This window comes from Palaemon carinicauda, chromosome 1 (genome assembly GCF_036898095.1).
Source record: "Palaemon carinicauda isolate YSFRI2023 chromosome 1, ASM3689809v2, whole genome shotgun sequence".
In the NCBI taxonomy this organism is placed as follows: Eukaryota; Metazoa; Arthropoda; class Malacostraca; order Decapoda; family Palaemonidae; genus Palaemon; species Palaemon carinicauda.
In genome coordinates this window covers 95264871-95287370 of record NC_090725.1, presented here as the reverse complement: position 1 = coordinate 95287370, position 22500 = coordinate 95264871, and positions in this window count along the sequence as shown.

Below are 22500 nucleotides of genomic sequence, written 5' to 3'. Positions count from 1 at the left end.
AGGTCACTAACCAACTTTTTTTGCCACATTCACCGTTGATTTAAGATGAAGAAGTTTTAGATAATATACCATTTACACGTAACAAATCCTGACATGTTGGTCTTTCTTGTATGTATGTATGTGTATTCTTTGATTTCATACAAAAGTGTATATATGAATACATACACACACACACACACACACATATATATATATATATATATATATACATACATATATATATATATATATATATATATATATATATATATATATATATATATATATACATATCTGTGTGTGTTTGCATGTTGATAGATAGGAGGATAATTAAGAGTGATTTACATATTCCATGAATGGAAGAGTGACATCAACAGAATGTTATCAAATATGGCAAGCACTGATAAGAGCCCTTGGAAAGAGTATTATAAATATAAAATAATCATCACAAATGTTGTTAGTTTTATTATTTCAAATGCTGAGAAAATCAATAAGAATAATTAATTGAGTGAAATGCTCTAATCTAGAGTTCTTTTAGGTCTATGACTTGAATAGTTTAAAAGATTACTAGTGACCAGACTCTAGGAGTCTAAGTGGTATCTGAAATAATACGGATAATTTACAAAAATATAATCTTATAAAAATTTAAATAGAATGCACAATTCTTACAAATTTATCACTTGATACATACAATGTGGTATCAAGCAGGTTTCCCTGAACAGATTATATTATCCCATAATTTACATCTGAATCTACACTCACCTATGCTAAATCATGAGAAATTTCATAAGAAAAGTATTTTAATAAAGAAGTACAAAAGAAGCCTATGTGCTGCTACAGGCAGGGCACGGGTCCAAATTATACAGTTGGTTTCGATTAAGTGGTCTAATACTGCTTAATTTCGTTAACAGCAAGTTAAGAAAAAGTTTATGTTTAGCCATTAGACTGAGTAGCTTATACAGCGATTATACAATTCTTAACACCATTAAAGCAACTCAAACACAAAAAGGGACTAGGGTAAGAGAGTTATATTATCGCTTGATTCCCTTAAGCAATACAAATACAAAGTGGCACAAAGCTTAGTCAGTTATGGCAAATGAGTTTCATGAGCAATTCAAACACAAAGTTATCATTGATCTGCTTTCCGGAGGTTGTTGTATATTGGACTTTGATATTCCGGAAAGGTGTTCCCCTGCATTCCAAAATTAGTCACTTGATACATCACAAACCCTCATTCCCATAGTGTTCGTAAGGATCTTTGTAATAAAAAATTTACGTTTACATAATTCAATAGGATGTTACTATAATTATTCCTATTCACTTGATAAAAACACTTTCACAAAGAAACCCCTATTTACTCAGATATAACAATTTCTGAATAGGGTCTTTTTTAATGACGGCACTTCCTTTCCAACTTCCACAAATGCATGATTCCATTCGTTCTAGAACCTTCTAGATTTTCCCGCACCTTAATAAAAGTACTACACATTAGAATTTTATGCCTCGCTGTAGATTAATAAAAAATCACCCTTTATTTACGTCCTTGATGTATAAATGACTTTGGGCAATTAGATAATAATTTAACGATAGTAATAATAACTATAAATAATACTATTACTACTCATATCACCTAAACTATTTCAAGGTCTTAAGACATACTTGATAATCCACACATCAAGTGATTATTCCTAACAATTTCCCCCTTACTTGGGTAAGAAAGAAAATGCTAAGGGTGTTTTTCAAATTTCTAAAATATATACAATATACAGTTTTACACACCTCTACTGCGGTAGTCTGCACACACGTTTCCTCCTACCTTTAATCTGAATCCCTGTCAATACGATCGAGTATGTTCAATGGGCAAACAGTGATACCAGATCACAAAAGGTAGTGAGAATGAGGGTTGATGACGTCAAAAGCGGGAAAACCTCAGGCAGGGATCTGGCAACAAACAGTCTGCTACATCTCTGTCTGTGGTTTTCCCGCTTCTGACGTCATCCAACCTCATTCTCACTACCTCTTGTGGTCTGGTATCACTATTTGCCCGTCGAGCATGCTTGATCGTGTGGAAAGGGCTTTACACGGTGAATTTTCCCTTCTTTGGATTCCTTCTCAATTACTCCATGTCTGGATCATCACAGAATTTAGGGATAAATACTTCTTAGTAGATTTATGTGATGTGTCCACATCACACTATTCATGTCGGTTTTGTAATTCCATCTATTACGGTGTTTTGTTACTTTGAATTGTCAGTTCTATTGTAACAAAAGTGTGTTGTTATTGGTAAGCAACAATAGTACTACTTCATCACCTTCCTCAACCTTCCAGTTCTTTACTTTCCAATAGTAATAATGATGAACAATATTTTTCAACTTTTTCAAGTCTCTTAACCCACCTATGGTTTAACCTATGGTTTAGCCAATCTCAATAAGTTCCCTTAATTCTGACATCCTGACTTATTTATTGTACAACACCGTAAACTTGAGTGAACTGTTCGGGAGCCAAATTTCTTACCACCTCGAGTCTGGTCATTATTTAATCTTATAAGTATTTAAGGCGTAGGAATAAAAGAACTCTTATGTTAGAATCTTTCTGACAATTGATTATCCTGATTGATTTTCTGAACTTGTAAAACACAACCTAATACATAGCAAATAAAACAAGTAACAATATTGAGCCATGAAACAATTAGTGTATGTTTTGCTATAAAGCATCGCTAGATTAATTTTTCTAGCATATTCACACACAAAAATTGATACTGATAGCCTATATGCTATTCGCAGCCTACTTTTGTTACAGTTTCCTTTTAGAACTCATGTCATTTTTTTTTGGCAACAAAAGGAAAAGCGCCGTTAATGAAACTCATTTTCTTCGTATATAAACTGCTTTTTCGCCGGAGAAAATTTAGACCTGCTCCTGTCAACGTCCAGGTCATTATTCAAAATATTTCACTCATGGTTACACACGAGCACGAGGAAATAGGTTTTAAGAATGTTAAACTAGTCTTTAAGGCTCTTCATTGAACTTTCTAATCTTTCATACGTAAAATTTATTGCACGACCCTTTAATCATTAGCGCCCATGAAAAATTTAACTTTGTTTTATGATTACTTAATATTTCAATTCTTTTTTTTTTCCATTGAAAGTGTGAGCTATTACTTGAATAATTTAATTGTTTGTACCCATTATTTTTGGTAACTTTCCCATAATTCAAATACAAGTTTCCAAGCTCGTTTTTAGGGTATTTATATGTCGGGTAGGTACGCTACTGGTTAATTTTGGGATGCCTATCAAATGGAAGAACAAAACTTTTTATGAATCTCTATATATTCATCTTACACAATTTGCAACCGTGTAAACATAATGCGCCAACATGGACAGCAAAAGAAAATGCGATTAACTTTTGCTGTCACATTGGAAACAACTAAGAAATATACTGTATAACAAACGAAGGAAAAACTGAAAAATTATGTATGTTGTACGTTGATCAAGAAAATAGACATCAGGAAGCTATCCATAAATAAATTAAGCAAAAAAATAAAACGTTATTTTATTGTAAGCGAAAATCTGAGTAAACATTGGGATTCATATTGAAAAACAGACGACTCAAAAAAACGAGATAACTTTTCAATAAAGAACTGCACAAGAATCCACACACGAGGTGGAAAAGAGAGAATAAAAGAACAAATAGCTGCCAGAAATGCCATCTTTTAGGAAGGGGGAACAACAATGGCGGTCGTCACTGGGCGAGTGCTCGCGAGTCGATAAGTTTGGCAACATCCTTGAGGCGATGAGTTCATTGTAATGAGTCCAGCATTACGAGCCCGGTTTAATCAGCTTTATGAGACGCATTCATCAAGTAATGCTTCTCAAGACAGGTTCTTTTCAAGAGATTAGGGACCAGCTTTTACTGCACCTCCTCCTCCTCCTCTTCCTCTCCCCTCCTCCTCCTCCTCCTCCTCCTCCTCCTCCTCCTGCACCAACCCCTAATCAATCTGTTCTCCACCCTCTTTTCGCTTGCAAGAATACTGCCAGCGCGTTATGAATTCAACATTGTTCGTCTTCTTTTTTAACGTTGTTCCTCGACTTGTTCTCACTCTTCTGGTCTTCTAAAAAATTATTTCCTTATAAAGTTTCTCTCTCTCTCTCTCTCTCTCTCTCTCTCTCTCTCTGTGTGTGTGTGTGTGTGTGTGTGTGTGTCTGTGTGCGCGCGTGTGATCTGCTTTCTATTCTGCATCCTTTCACTTTTCCATGAGTCTGTTAAGAGTATCACAGCCCGATTTAAAATGGGATAGAATGAAATAATCTATATTTTTTTCCATTCACAACTATCATAACTTATTTATATTACTATTTACCTATCCTTCAATTACTATTCCTTATCTCATCCACATTTCCCCCGTTTACATCTTCCTAAACTCTTTCCAGCTCCCTTTCGTTTCTTCCTCCTTTCCACGAAGAATTCCTCCATCACTGCGATCTGGAATGGATTTAGCAATATCTGTCTCTTCCTTTCTCTGGAAATTGATATCGCGAACGATTTTACTCTCTCAAGGAATTTACTTCGCTGGGGCATTATTTGCCTGCACTGGGATGCTCTCCTCACTAACCAACATACTCCCTAAAACAGCATTTTCGTCTTGTTTAATTTTCTTCCCTGCTTGTAGAAGACAATATGCAAATCCATATCCTAAGACTCTTTAATTTGTGTAAAATTTCCTCTTACCAGCAACTTTAGTTATCGATTTCAAGTTTCCTATTTCTTGATAAAAGAATAAAAAATACTATTAAATGGTTTTTTCCAGTTGTTTCATATAAACCAAATTTGTAAACTAGTGTTCTTATTCTAAAGGATGGAGCATATAAGTAAGGGTCACTATCCCAGTTCAAGTATAGAAATTAGTATATCTCTATATACAGGTAATATTTTACTTGTTAAAATAAAGATGCTCAGCTCTAAAAGTTTGTCTCTTAAAACAGAATTAATCTTTCAATTATAGTAATATAAATATCATTACAATTTATAACCAACGGTAGAGGCTATACAGATTTTATATATGATTAACGTTAAATCTATATCAAATGTTGACTGAGAGAACAAGTTTACATGGTGTAAAGACTGACATATATAAGGAGCCGCCCCCACAAAAAAGGAAAAAATGAAGAAAGAAAATTGATGATAAAGTTCACCTCTTACGAACTGAGTGACGACAGACCCACTTCATGAAAAGTTAAAGGTGGGATTATTCAGGAATTTCTGAAATAAGGAAAAAAAGTATTTCATAGTTTAGAGTGGAATATATTTGTGGCTTCTACAATGGATCCTTGGAATTGTATAACAAGGACAAGAAATGGCTTCAATTGTTGTAAAACATAATTTAATGTACGGCTTCAACTGTAAAATCTTAAGGAATTACTCGAGAAAATAAATAAGAAAATTATTTGTTTAAAGTAAATATATATATTGGCTGTAAATTTTTTAAAAGTCAACAGTTCCTGGATTTTTAACAGCTTTTGTATGAATAGAAATTATGATCTATTTGGTGACAAATATTTGACTATTTTTTAAGTAGAATGAACACACACAAACAATAACACCCACCACACACACACACACACATGTATATATATATATATATATATATATATATATATATATATATATATATATATTATACACATATATATATATATATATATATATATATATATATATGCACACACACGTACACACATACACACACAGACACACACACACATATATATACACACACACACACACATACACACACACAGACACACACACACACACATATATATATATATATATATATATATATATATATATATATATATATATATATATATATATATATTCACGTGATCTGAAGATGAACATTTTAAAGTATTTTTTTGGCACAGATCACATATAGATTGGAAAATGTACTTGAAAAATTTCAACTATGTCAAAAGCCTTAAAATAAATTGCAGGTATAAAAGATGACTTTTTATCGTCACAATACCTAAAAGAAATTACTGCAAATGATTCGTTTTAAAAACAGCGATTGATAATAGTTTTATCAGTCAATAATTTACTTAGAAGCATGTAAACCGGTCAAAGTATGCATTGTGCATAGGCAATGGAAGGAAAAAACTCGCTCATGTGTTTACAATGAGCCTCTATATATCCAAGTTTAAAATTGAAGAAATAAACTCCAGACACAAAGCATTCTACTAAACAAACTCCATTTAGGCGAAATGAATCTCACGGTATATCCCAACATTTCAGCTAAAAAATAATTTTTCTAAGGCCTTCTAGCGAATTCTTTTGGGTTAAAATACCATAATTTTAAGGAATCATAACTTGTATTCTTTAAAAAAAAAAAACTGTAAAATCGACGCAATACCCACACTTGAAATGTTAAATAAAAAAAGAATGGGAAACCAACAATGCTAACCACGAAAGGAAAGCCCCCATTACATTAAATTGCTAACCATAAACCACATCTCTCGAAGAACCCACTCGGTCACACAGCCGCGTGATAATGTTATTAGCACCCACGAGAAGCTGGTGGAAAATATAAACGGCTTTGGGAGTCTCGGGAAGGGTCGTTGCAGCGGTAAAGTCATTTCGCTCCCAATCCGTCATCATCAGAGAGAATCAGGACCCTTAAATAGATCCCTTTCCGCCGCTCTCGGTCTACTTTCCATACATTAAACGTCCATAAATCACAGGGAATCACAGCAATCGCCCTACGTTTCCCTTCATCTTCAGCGTGATTTGCTTTCATTATCGAAATATATCTCTTCCGACAATAGGTTTTCTGTCTCTCTCCACATTGTTTTTTTTTTTTTTTCATGCGACGAAGTAAAGGTTCTGCCTAGACCATTTGTTTTCGTTGCTGTGAGACTTAAAATACCATTTGAATTTTATTCAAAGGCTGATTTTGATTTGGAATCTTTGTATTTGTATATTATATAAAGACATGATTCATTATATCATAAATGCTCAGATATATCTCTGTCATTCTAGCTTCTTCACTGAATACTAATATTTATTTTTTCGCTACTGGACGTTCATAGCCTTATTTTTCTTATTGTTGAGGCGTTTGATAATGATTATGGTTAAGTTCTGAAACTGATAAAGATAACTGAAACAATGCAAACTATAAAAAATAAGACTTGGAAGCAGGAATTTTAAGCGTTACTTACCACCAAACTTGTAAGCCTTACGACTCCACTGACTTCATCTATTCTAACGTTTACATTACAGGTACAGTGACTTCTATAACCAAAGGAATTGAAGAAAACAAACAATTGGTTATATTTCCACTACCTATACACTTTGCATTCCATTTATAAATTCTATTTCCTAATTATTTTGCTTAAAATTCTTCCGGTTATCTTTATCCCAATTTCAGATGAATCATGTCAGTAATGCAGTAATTCGCTTTGAATCGTGCGGTCATGTAGATTCATGAATTCTAGTTCAATAAAACACTATGAATATTTCCACCGAATTCTTGTAATTTCCAATGTATACCACCTTGAACCAATTGCTCATGATAAAAAATTCATTGTGAATGTCTTTCAGTAATTCCAATAGCGTAAAAAAATTTAAGGAAATAAACATTAGCAGCTACGTTCTCTTTGAAGTCAGATGAAACAGATCGTGGACCTCTGGAGTAAAGAAGAAACTTAAATATACACATCCAAAGTAATTGAAAGATTGTCCTCTCCATGATTACGAACAAAACAAGAATCGTATTTCTAATACTTACTGCTGGTTTGAACTTAAAATGTCAAATAGATAACATCTGGGCTAGAAATATCGTAAGGGTAATTTTTGGGCTTAAATTGTCGAAACGGTAACTTCTAGAACTAACTTGCCTGAAAGACAATTTCTAGGTCTGGACTGGGAGAAATGTGACTTGAATATTTGGAGCCCAATTTGCTTGAAATGTAACTTCTGGGCACTTAAGCTACACTTACTTTAAGCTCATCCACTCCGAATAGACAGATGTATGACCTAGAAGAGTATTGGTACTAGAAAACAATAAAAAAGGATTCCGCTTTGTCATGAACTCCTGATTCAATTTAATTAAAATATGACGCATACTGGCTTTCCTAATGCACAGAAAGTATTCCGTACAAAACACCAATAAAATAAGAAGTAAAGATAATGTTCGTTGCCCTTAAAAATTAGATTAAGAAAATAAAAAAATAAGAAAAACTCATTATATTTTATCAGTAAGAAAAGATAAAATTAAGTAACTTAAGACATATTACGGCGTTGTTAATCACACTTCCCCCTTCCTTGATAGCGACACCATGGCTCTTTGCCTTCACAAGCCTCTAGGCAATTCTAATCAGGAATGGAGGAAGGGGGCGAGGAACAGTAGGGTGGAAGAGAGAGAGAAAACATTTCCTGCTAAATGCTGGTTGTTCGTCCATTTGGCCATCCCATAAGGGTTAACTGCCACCTGCTTACCGTACGTAAACAAATCATGTTTCGCGTGGACGTACCCTAAGACATTAATCAAGAAAGCAATAATATCAGAGTAAGAGAGGGGAAGGGGAGTTGGCAGTTGATTCTCATCTTTAACTCCATGCTGGTGAGAGATATATAATGATACTTGAAGTTATACCGGGGAGAGAGAGAGAGAGAGAGAGAGAGAGAGAGAGAGAGAGAGAGAGAGAGAGAGAGAGAGAGAGAGAGAGAGAGATCTGTGTGCTTGTGTAAATGCACCTATTTTCACTGATAAGGTTTGTCTGTCTCCTCCCAGCAACCATATCCCAGCCACCCTCGACCAACCATTTTCTCCACAATATCCTCTTCAATAAACAACGGTTGTTATCAGCTAAATGATCTTGTGTCTGGCAATACTGCAATAACAGCAGAGAGAGAGAGAGAGAGAGAGAGAGAGAGAGAGAGAGAGAGAGAGAGAGAGAGAGAGAGAGAGAGAGAATGGTAATACTGCAACTGCGCCATCAATTTTCCGCGTTTTCAGGGCACCCTTCCTGAGATAAGGGAATAATTATTGACTTTGTCACTTGCCTGGCATGAACACTAATAAACGTAAGGGTGCGTTCATTAAAAGGGGGACGTTACGGTATATTATCATATGATAACGCATGAAACTCTAAAAAATTGGGAAGGGGAAATGTATTATAATTTGCTTACTTCGTTCCGTTATGATAAATGAAATGCAGAAAATTAGGAAATGAAGTCTACTAAATATAAATCAAATATGGTGCCATCGATTAATTCCACTCTAAAGAAACACTGTGGGGACCAGTGTATCGGTAGAAGAATAAATATTTCAGGGTCGAATAACAATTACTAATGTATTGTTACTGCACATAAATGACTCGGTTTTCATTCTTTAATGTGTTTTAAACGGAGTTAGAAATGACTTGACTTAAAAGATACATACATATTCCCATACATTATTCATTCCATCCTCTTAACCAAACACACCTGAATAATTGCAGTCCTTCAGGTACCCAGCAGAAACTGTCTATTAGTTATTATAACTAAATTGGCAAGGATTCTCCTGTAATCCTTCCAAATTGTTATTGCCAGACATAAAATTTAACAATACACTTTTCTAACCTTTAGTAGGCCTAATCATAGAGGACAACATCGGTCAGAAAAAAAACATTAACATGTATACAGCAAAATTCATTGTAATATTCAACTGTGGCATAGTAGACAAGGTGTTTGTGACGTTTTCTTAAATTTTAAATGCGCACCATGCTCCAAAAATGAAGAGAATTTAACCATTTAAACATTTTTCGCCACAGGCTGATATAACACCCTAATTGCATGCATTTTAAGTGCACGAATTCATCGCGAATTGCATTTAGATATTTAACATACTTTAAATTATCACAACTCCGGGAATGATTAAAGAAATGAAAACGGAAGGGGCAGTTTAAAATCCAGATAACGGATTATAATTAAAACGGCCAATAATGAGTATCCAATGATTTCCATAGAACAAGTCAGAAAAAAAAATTTTCAAGGACACGTTTCTGTCACAAAACTTAATAATTTCTACAGTATATCCGAACCTGTGATTCGAAACATTGTGTATGCATCTATTACAATCACAGCCACCTTATTCAAAATTGAATATTTTAACCATAATATTGATAAGAATATTGATAACTATAATCATAAGGATGAAAAATACAATTTAAAACTGACAACCAAATAACATGCATACATAAATCAATTGAAAAAAATAAAAAGTAATAACATTTAGTCATGAAAAAGAGGAAATAAATTTCTAAAATAATAAATGGAATATCATTTTCATATGATTCTGCGATGAGGTGTGCATGTGTGCTAACTAGTAATCTTGAAACCCTTATTTTCGAGTAACTACTCTGCACTTTAATCTAATTACATGCACAATATTTTTATCTTTACATAGAACATGGAAATTAACATGTTTGGTGATTTCATCCCAACTCCAGACACTTCATTGATTTTTCTCTACACCTTTCTCCTAGATTTTCCAAATTAAAAGCACTTATCATCAACCTACCATCCTACTCTCCTTTTAGTGGTCAAACTATCTCATGTCACTTTATTTCACCTTTTCCGCTATTTTAATCCATTAATCCTCTAAGTGTCAAGAATGTCATTGAATGTATCTTACACCCCAAAACTTATTTTTCAGCATCACAGGACATACTCTATGCCCAGTTATAATTTGTTTTATTCTAATACACAATTCAAATGGATGTAGCTAGTACACATACTGGGTCTAATCAACTGTGTTGGTGATTGGGATTGATTGATTGATTTGAAGTTTTCTGGCAATTGGTGGTTGAAAAGCACGAAAATAGGAGGAAAAGTCGGTGACATGGAAGAAGGTACACATTTCTCTGTTACTATTGCAACAGCTTAACTCGCTTTTTTCCAAAATGCTTTATGTTTTCAGAAAATCATTATTTAAGTAGGAATTATTATAACCTTACTTAGCAGTAAAATGCGACCAAAATAAACTGTTGAAGTGTAAAGTCACTGCATCCTTTTTAATGATACCTGTGGCTTACTTAATCTCACAGTTTCTAATTACGTGAATAGAATATTTAAAGAATAAATCTATATATCAATAATATTATATGATGATATAAATTGATATTTACATCAAAATTATTTCAACAATACCTTATATGAATCTCTTTAGTAACACTGTGCAATTTTCTCGCACTGCAACAACTCATATTTTCCCACAATTGTATACTATCGATGTATTGGTTATTAAAATATCATTTAGGTGTAAAATGAGATAAAAACAACCTGTACCTTAAAAGTTATTACAGCCTATCAAATTGAATCATTTGCTTTTGTATCTAAAATTAACTTTTGATTTTCTGTTACTATTTGGGCGAATAGAAAAGTAATAAAATACCTAAAGCTAAATGTCAATGTAAAGTTAATTTATAGCGATAAAGACAATAAAATAACTTACCATAATATTGTACATATTCAGTAACACCCAATTGATTTTTATTCTTATTGCAACTATCTAACTAGCAATAAGTAAAATTGCCACTACCACGTCCATTTAAATAACATGATTTGTTCATTCGGTTTCGCATGGACTTCCGATGAACTTTCCATAGCTTTTATTTTGTTAATTAGACGTACGTGAATTACATATACTGAGTACAATTATCTATCAATCGAATGAAAACGTATTAGTAAAATTAAATTAAAACTCTTATATCGGACGGTTTTCTGTTTTTAGACGAGTTAAGTAAAAACCTTTACTTAATTAATTATTTCCATATTAATTTATAACATTGGGAATATCAACTATTGTAAAATATAGAGCTTAGATACGATTTTCGTTACCCATAATTGGCTTGGCACTCAAAGCTTTAATCTACATTTCTCATTCTTCTAACCCTTTTCGTTGTTCATATACCGAGCAAATATTAATTAGCTTATCATTATCAACTTTTTCTTCTCATTCCCATTCATCTTCCAAAAAATATTTTTCCCACTCTCCCACACACATATGCATATAAACACTTACAAACACACGCACATATATATATATATATATATATATATATATATACATATATATAAACATATGTATATCTATACATACTGTATATACATATATACATATATATATATATATATATATATATATATATATATATATATATATATACAGTATATATATATATATATATATATATATATATATATATATGTATATATATATGCATATATACATATATACATAAATATACATATATATATACATATATATATGTATATGTATATATGTATATTTATGTATTTATGTATATATATGTATATATGTATATATATGCATATACACATACACATAAATACATAAATATACATATACACACACACATATATATATATATATATATATATATATATATATATATATATATATATATATGTATATATATACATTATGCTAACTTTACATTTTTCTCTTGAAGAGGTTCCGAGATTCTGGTTGCTTTCGACTTAGAGAATAAACCATACAGTTTCCAAGAACTTCTTTAACAATGATGTTGCTAGCCCAACATCCCAGTCGACTATGAACCTAGAATGTAATCAACGATGCCTGGTTTGAAAAGTAGAACAATAAATTTATAGAAAACCGATCAATGTCATTATCCTTCCACGTGATTTAACCTAGTTTTTTACTAGGTATCATGGCTGGAAATGTTGAGCTGCAGAGGTCTATATAACTATGGAGATAAACCCACACACACATAGACAATATTATATCTACACACAGACACACACACATGTATATATATATATATATATATATATATATATATATATATATATATACATATATATATATATATATATATATATATATATATACAGATATATATATATATATATGTATATATACATATATATACATATATATATATATATATATATATATATATATATATATATACATATATATATATATATATATATATATATATATATATATATATATATATATATACTAGTAACAGGGAATTGGCGGACCTAGAGTATGCTGATGACACTGTGCTTATTAGCACAACGTCACAGGACTTACAAAGCTTGCTTGCCGGAATGCATGAAATATTACGCGAGGTTGAGATCAAGATAAATAGAAGAAAGACAGAGATGCCGAGAACGGAATATACAATTGGAAGATGAAATATCATTGGAAGGAGAAAGGATTAATGATGTGGAATCATTTAGATATTTAAGAACTATGATCTCTAATACAGGGTCTTTAGAATTGGAGTTTAATGAAAGATTGAAAAAATCAAATCAGACAATGGCTAGGTTAAGTAAAATTTGGAAATCAAATCCCCTGAAATTACATATAAAAATCAAGCTATATATGAGTTTAGTGAGATCGATGTTACAATATGGACATTAGTCGTGGTATGGCAATAAAACAATATCCAACAGATTTTGTAGGTTTGAGAACAAAGCCCTCAGAAGAATATTGGGAGTTAAATGTTAGGGCAGGATTAAAAATGAAACTATAAGGGAGATTACTCAAGTGCCATATGTGGATGAGATCATGGTGACGTGTAGATGGAATGGGCATGCTCTCCGCACTCCTAAAGAAAGATTAGTTCACCGAACTTTCAACTGGGCTCCATAAGGCAGTAGAAAAATTGGAAGTCCCAGGCCTACATGGCTGGGGACTATGAAGCGCGAAGTAGGAGGTAAGGAATAGAGAAATATTGATTTAAAAGCTCAAGATAGAGCCGACTGGCAAAATCTAACCGAGGCCCTTTGCGTCAATACGAGTAGGAGGAGATGATATATATATGTATATATATATATATATATATATATATATATATATATATATATATATATATATATATATATATATATATATATATATATATATATATATATACATGGCCACCCATCCTTGGTTGGTTTGCTAAGAGCGATCTCCCACAATCACCAATCCACTGTTAGCCAACGTGGTGATGAAAACTGGCCATATGAGAACAAACATATGTCTGAGGCCTTTGTTCTGCAGTGGACTAGAAATGGCTGAATTTGTGGTTGTTGTTATTGTATACATAAATTAAATGAGCAAAAACATGAAAGCTAATATACGACGAGCCTAAAATACGTAAGTAGCCATAAAATGAAAAAAAAAAAAAAAAAAAATTATTGGCGGTATATTGTCTTTTTTTTTTTTTTTTATGAAGGTAATCAACAATTTTTCTAGGATATTTTCCTGGGTAAAGTCACCAATATAGATTAGTATGTAAAATTTTGATCATGGAAATTTGGTGACCTTTGTTAACACATGGACTGCAAAGTTAGTACTTGTAACCATTTATCCAGAGCTTATAAATATGTTGTCAGATATTTACCACGCATTAAATCAATTTCATTCTGAGAATAGGATACTTTAGTTTAGATTATCATAACTACTAGTTATTTTCCAGTAACATAATCGTCTATGTAATCTAGGTTATATATTCTTAAGAGTCCCCAAGTATGTCGAGGAAAAGGCTGACGATTTTTTTATATCTAGTATAGGAATGTACATAACATAAGTTATCATGGAATTTTCTGAATATAGGAAAGTAAAATATTCTTGCTTATATAAAAAATGAAACTGAGAAAACGATACTAATATTAATCTTTTTTTTTTTTTTTTTTTTTTTGAGAAGAAAACCTTGTATCTAAATCTTTTTTTTAGAAGTCCCAGGACATCATCGACAAAACAATAGCAATCAATTATAGATGAATAAATCAAAACTAGCAGCCTCATCTAAAAACTCCACACACACACACACACACACATATATATATATATATATATATATATATATATATATATATATATATACACTATAGGCATATATATATACACATACATAAATATACATACAAATATACACATATTTTACATATATATATATATATATATATATATATATATATATATATATATATTTATAATTTGATAGAAATAGGTATCATTAATTACTCAGCCCTACCAAAAACTTCTCATATATTATTAAATCAAAAGCTAATCTACACTTCTTAGTCTATAAACAAATAATTAATGAGGAACCTCCCAAAAATATCAAACGGTACCTTAGTAAATAATGGAATAATATCAACACTGACTAGTTTGCAGATTGAAGTCAAGTTCATATCATCTCGTTTGTCACAACGATCAACCGCCCTCATAGGGATCCCATATTGCATATAACTATTATGTACCAGTGTTTATATTTCATTGTGAGTTTGATGATTCAAAAAAAGAAATGAAAGCACTACATCCAACCATACTTATTTTTTTTATTGCTGTAGCTTGTAGCACACACACAAGGGGTTGGAGCCATAAGGCGTTACCTTTTCGATTTTCAGCAAATATTTATGGGGTGAGGCTGTAACTCCCAAGTTCTGTCCCATGCCTGTTTAACGTGTTACTGCTATCGGCAGTAATCCTGGTTTACATTTAGAATACAGAATATATGGCAAGAGGGGCAATGTATATCTAATTACATCCATACAATTCCTAAAATAGCTTTTCTAAGGGCTCGTGAAATGAGAATAATTTACAAACCAAAGCACAAGCTTGCGGTAGAAAAAAAGGTTCAAATTAGAATTTTATTTTACAAATTCAGACAGTCATTTATGATAATCAGCTAGCTGAAATGCTCTGAATTAAGAGTTCTTTTAGGTCTAAGACTTAACTAGTTTAGAGGGTAATAGTGACCTGACCCGGGATGGCCAAAGACTTATAAAAAAACTAATGATTAAATAATATGGATGGCTTACAAAAATATAAATCTATTACAAAAAATCTAATATACAAATTTATCACTTAGTACATGTAAGGTGATATCAATCTATAGTTTCACTCAACAGATGACCTAAGTTCATAATAAAACATTACCGTTTTCTATTAAAGAAGCAAACAAGACGCATGTGCTGGAAAAAGTAAGATATAACCTGATTTCTTTTTAGATGATGTCACTTCCTCTCTAACGGCCAATTTATGCTGGATTTTATGCCTTCCGGATTCTTCGATATTTGCTAAACCGCATAAGATTTTTCACGCACCTTAATATAAATACATCGCCTTAGATTCTTATTCTTATGCGTCGTTGCAGATTGATTAAAATCACCCTTTATTTGTGTACTTTATATATCTGTATACATGACCCTGAGAAGTTACATAATGATAACTTATAATAATAATGATAATATATATATATATATATATATATATATATATATATATATATGTATATATATATATATGTATATATATATATATATATATATATATATATATATATATATATATATATATATACTGTAATTATTTTAAGCTGTTAAGACATCTACTTCATAATGCTCATCTTAAGAGATTAATTCTAACTATCAGTAACTTATAATAATATGAGATAAATTATACGCCATAATTATAAAGAAAACAACAACCAGCCAACCTCCGTAACGTTTGAATACTCCCCAGGAAATTAATAATTCAATTTCTAAAATTTTCGTTTTCAGTTCAAGAAATCCGTGTAAACAGCCTCTGTGGTAACAAAATGATTAGGATAGCGCGTAACCAGACGAACAAAAGAGGAGGATGGGTGTCTAGGTAGGGTTCTCGAACCGGAGACTTAAATGTGAACGAAAACGCCCCAGTAAGATATAGAAATGAAGTCATAAAAGGACAAGAACATGGCGATGGTGTGGCCCAAAACTGGAGAGATTTTGCTAATGGAATGACTGGGTACGAAAACGCGACACGAGAGCTACATCCATAGTGGTGCGATCTAATGGACGAACGATGGGGTTTGACGACAGCCATGACGATGGAAATGATATTTCTACATTTCCAATGGGGAGCATCTTAGCAGGACCGAGTCGTGCCCCAGCCTGGAATTAAGCCAAACTGGCGATGTCAGCGTCGTCATAATTTGTCTTGGTGGGATGATACAACACGAGAGCGAACAAGGCAATGACGTGATTCAATTCTGGAACAACCGAAATATGCAGATCACTTGGCAGAAAAATAAAGTCTGGGAATGGCATGAACTGGCGCAAGACTACAGAGAAATGGTACGATTTGGAGCAGTGGGGCGAGTTTTATTTAAGCAAAGAAGGAACTTGCCTAAAATAACCCTTTTAGTCCCCTCTCAGCCTTAGCTGTGTTGATATAACAAAATGTACATAGAGGTAGGAGAGAATAATCCCAAGATTCTAAACGAATAGAGGCTACGTTTGAACAGCTAAGGATTATTGCAAGATTCATCTTAACTTCTAGGAAAAAGGGAGGGATGGAAGGGAGCCGAAATGCATCATTAATACAGAGTGGTGAGGGAGAGAGAGAGAGAGAGAGAGAGAGAGAGAGAGAGAGAGAGAGAGAGAGAGAGAGAGAGAGAGAAATAATTCACTGCTTCTGAAAGACTATTATTATATTCTGCTTGGAGAGAGAGAGAGAGAGAGAGAGAGAGAGAGAGAGAGAGAGAGAGAGAGAGAGAGAGAGAGAGAGAGAGAGAGACGTAGGCTTAAATTTTGCTTGAGTTTGTGTGTAACTAACAAAACTTAATTCCTGATCAAGAGAACTGGTTGATGGAGATTTCAAAAGAGAAATAAATTTACACATACATCGTTTTAGAGAGATAAGAGCGGGAGTAGGGCAGAGATTATTCTATTCCAAGAGAGAGAGAGAGAGAGAGAGAGAGAGAGAGAGAGAGAGAGAGAGAGAGAGAGAGAGAGAGAGAGTTATACTCCAATAGGGAGAAAGAATAATTCCTTAATAATTTCAAAGAATCACTGCCCTTACTTCTTCTTTTATCATTTTGCCTCAAACCAAAAAGTCAATCCCTTTCCTTAATTATCAACCGCTGTAAAGTTTGAAATAATAAGGGGGATTTTTATTACCTGTCTGCAATTCTTTCCCATAACTCTCTGGAAAATTCTTGGGCACAACAAATCACCACCTTTCAGGATTACAATCTTTATGATGAATTCTTTCTCCTCCGTATGTAACTCGGCGCAACTTATAAAGGGGTTTTGCTATTTGTGAAGTTATCAGCATATGAAATTTAATGGATTCTTTGATGTGAATGACGAAACTACGGGAGGAACTCGCTCTTTCTATCATTGATGGTTTTATTCACCGCTGTCTTGAAATTCAATGTTTTTAGTTTCTGAGGCAGGTACATAATTTTCAAATTCAGCATAAGAGATAAGCAAACAACTTCACTCATTTTTCATTCTGTTGTCAAGAGATAAATTTATCTTATAATTAAATAGAATATTAAAAACCTAACAAGCTTTATATTTTGCCAAAATTTAGGAATAATGCATAGGAACGGTCAATTGCAGGATAAAGTTCAAGCAATTTGGGTATTTCTCTCACTCAAGTTTTTTTTTTTTTTTTTTTTTTTTTTTTTCGATGAACAAATGATATTTGGAAATGAATTTCCTACCGCCACATAAACAGAAATGCTGTCAAATCCAATGTCATATGATTAAGAGTAGACTATTATAAATGATGAGCTGGTGCAGCTTATTGCCAGTGTATTGTGACGGGCCGAGAGAAGGTTGTGAACTCAAAGGCAGTGTGAAAGCAACTGAGTAATTTATTATAGAACACACTCCTTTATATACAAAACCTCAAGGCAACAGGAAATTACATGTTCGAGAAACAGACAATGTTACATAGGAGAAACGCAGACATGTTTTTTCTGGATCTTTTTAGTGCGAGGGAGGAGCGAAGATACAAGCATAATATATACAAAATGAATTATGTACGATAGTGTAACACACGGTTGGTACATGGCTCCCCCCCCTAAAAATGACATACTGTACATGTTAAATAGGGCGCCCTGATCTAGAGAGGCGAACTGTAGGCGGGTCATCTGGCAGAAGATAAGCAGGTTTTAGACGATCAATGGAGACCCAGTCTTCTTTGCCACGAATATTTAGTAGGAATGCTTTCGGACTGCAGCGGATCACAAGGAAAGGGCCCGTGTAAGGGGGCGTTAGCGGTGGCTTGCTAGTGTCGTTGCGCAGGAAGATGTGCATTGCAGAGTGGAAGTCTGTCAGTATGTGATGCTTCGCTGGGGGCTTGTAAGTCTGGTGGCATGGAGTAAATTTTCCCACGACGTGACGTATGCGCTGGAGATCGTCGGAGGATGTTGTAGAAGGAAAAAATTCGGCAGGGACGACCAACGGGTCGCCATACACCATTTCAGCTGCCGAGACGTCGTGGGCGTCTTTAGGAGTGGTCCTTAGTCCCAGGAGGACCCAGGGAAGCTGAGTAAACCAGTTGGAATCCTTGCAGTGGGACATCAAAGCTGCTTTGAGGGTGCGATGAAAACGTTCAACCATTCCATTGGCAGCGGGGTTATAGGCCGTTGTCTGATGTAGGGTGATGCCCAGGAGATTTGCTAATGATGTCCACAATTGAGAGGTGAAAGTGGTTCCCCTGTCGGAAGTAATATGCTCAGGGATACCAAATCTTGCAATCCATCCTGAGAGTAAGGCAGATGTACATGAGGCGGACGTTGCAGTTTCCATGGGAATGGCTTCAGGCCAACGAGTGGAGCGGTCGATGATGGTAAACAGGTAACGATGTCCTTGTGATGTGGGGAGGGGGCCTACAACGTCGACGTGAATGTGTGCGAAACGACGCTGAGGTTGAGGAAAGGTGCCCACTCCTGAATCCGTGTGTCGATGTACTTTGGAAGTTTGGCAAGAAGTACAGGCACGGACCCAATCCTTAGCATCCTTAGAAATGCCGTGCCAAATGAACTTTGCCTTCAGCAGCTGTGCAGTAGAACGGCACGAGGGATGTGAAAGGCCGTGCATGAAATCAAACACCTGCCGTCGCATGGGAGCAGGAATCCAAGGCCGCGGTCTACCAGTACTGACGTCACAGAGGAGGGTGGTGTTTGAGTCTTCGAGGGGGAAGTCTTCCCAACGGAGGGACGTGCAGGATGTCCTACATGCTTGATACTCTGGATCCTTTCGATGGGCTTCAGCCAGGGCGTTGTAATCCAATCCCAGTTGAACGGCAGCCAACGTGTTTCTTGACAGGGCATCGGCAACAGGATTCATTTTCCCAGGGACGTATTGAAGGGTGCAATTGTATTCAGCCACGGCGGAGAGATGTCGGCATTGCCGGGCGGACCAGGCATCAGACTGTCGAGTAAAGGCGTGCACCAGAAGGGCGTACCTTCTAAGAAATGGCGAAAGTGACGGACAGCCAAGGGCACCGCCAGCAATTCGCGATCGAAGGTAGAATAACCCGATTCTGCCTTGGACAGTTTTCTGCTGAAGAAGTCCTATGGGCGGGGCGAGCCGTTGACCACCTGCTCGAGTACTGCACCAATAGCGATGTCACTAGCATCGGTGGAGAGAAGGAGAGGGGCATGTGGGATAGGAAAAGTGAGAGCTGCAGCAGTTGATAGGGCCTTCTTTGCATTGCAGAAGGCTGCTTCTTGAAGGGGACCCCACTTCAGGTCCTTTGGCTTGCCCTTGAGGGAGGCGTAGAGGGGAGCAAGAGTGGCGGCAATGGCATGCAGAAAACGGTGATAATAGTTGATCATGCTCAAAAATTCCTGCAGAGCTTTGACGGTCGAGGGCACGGGGAAGTTCTGAACGGCTGCTACCTTCTCAGGGAGGAGGTGGACTCCTTCAGGAGTGATGCGGTGCCCTAAGAACGATACTTCGTTGGCGCCAAAGGTACACTTGTCGTACCGGACTACAAGGCCGTTTTGTTGCAGGCGGTCGAGCACGATGCGCAGGTGACGGAGGTGTTCCTCTTTTGAGGAGGAGAACACAAGTATGTCGTCCACATAACATACACAGAAAGGGAGGTCCCCTAAGATGCCATCCATGAGACGTTGAAACGTGGTCCCAGCATTACGAAGGCCAAAACAGGAGTAATTGAAGGAGTATGTACCAAACGGAGTGGTGATGGCAGTCTTGGGGATGTCTTCTGGGTTCATAGGCACCTGATAATACCCCTTCGGGAGGTCGAGCGTAGAGAAAACCTTTGCTTTGTGCAGGTAGGAGGTCACGTCGGCAATGTTTGGGAGGGGGTAGTGATCCGGTTCTGTTTGCATGTTCAGGCGCCTGTAATCCCCGCACGGACGGAGGGAGCCGTCGTTCTTCAGAAGGATGTGTAAGCAGTGACGACCATGGGCTGGAGGCCTTTTGGCAAAGGCCCATTTCCTCCATTTCGGCGAACGTCTGTTTGGCGGCTGTCAATCGTTCCGGTGCCAGACGTCTGAATTTTGCGAAGACTGGGGGTCCCGTCGTCTTGATATGGTGATAAATACCGTGCTTGGCAGGAACCGTGGGCGTTTGGCGAAGTTCTGGACGGAAAACTTCCGGGTACGACGTGAGGAGGTGGGCGTAAGCATCCGTGGGTGCGCTAATGTGGAGAGGGAGGTTAGAGGGGGCGGGTTGAAGAGGTGTCGACAAGTACGAGTCTGCGTTGACCAATCGTCGGTGGGCGACATCGACCAGAAGATGGAAATGAGAGAGGAAATCCGCACCGAGGATTGGCAATGTGACGTCAGCAACGAGAAACTTCCAATTGAATTTACCGTTTCCGAACGATAATGTGAGGTTCTCGTAACCGTAGGTGGGTATCACAGATCCGTTGGCAGCTACCAAGCGGACGTCGGCAGATGTAGACAGACTACGTCGTGTCTTAAAGAGTTTCCTTGTCAAAAGAGAACGACAAGCACCCGTGTCTACCAAAAATCGCATGCCCGTTCCTGCATCATGTAAAAAGAAAAGATTAGAAACACGGGAGGCCACAGCCACAAGCGATGGCCTACTTACACGTTTTTTTGCCACTGACAATCCTCGGCACATTTTTTCGCAGTTGCCCCGAATCTGAAGTGGTAGTAGCAAAACTGCGGCGGATGGGAGGTAGTAAGTGGCTGTAGAAGTCGTTTGTTGGGGCGCGAGCGATTGGTGGGTGGTGGGCGGCTTTGTCGCTGCTTCGGCACGTCACGGTGTAGGCGTGTATGTCTTATGGCATTCATGTCAGCTTCGGTTGACGTTGAATAGGCATCCTCTTCGTCAGGGGTGGAGGCGTTGATGGAGGTCTTGAAGTGGCTGTCCATAAGGGCGTCGGCTTTGGTCATCCAGTCCTTTATGGGTAAACTATCGACATCGGGTATGGCAGCGCGTATGGGTCCGGGTAAACGGCGTATCCAAAGGGCACGAAGTAGGTTCACCTCACAAGGAGAGCCGTCTGCGGCAGGTTGAAGGCGAGCGATACTGGTCATTTCCCTGAGGGCAAGCGAAGCCCTTTGGTCCCCCAATGGTTGTTGCGAGAGCTGAAAAAGCTTTGCTACACGGGCGGTTGGCGACGGCGAGTACTGCTGCAGAAGGTATGTTTTCAGGGCGTCATACGCTATTGGGGTGTCTCCTTGTTCACAAAGCCAGTCGGATATTTCCGGGAAGGTGTCC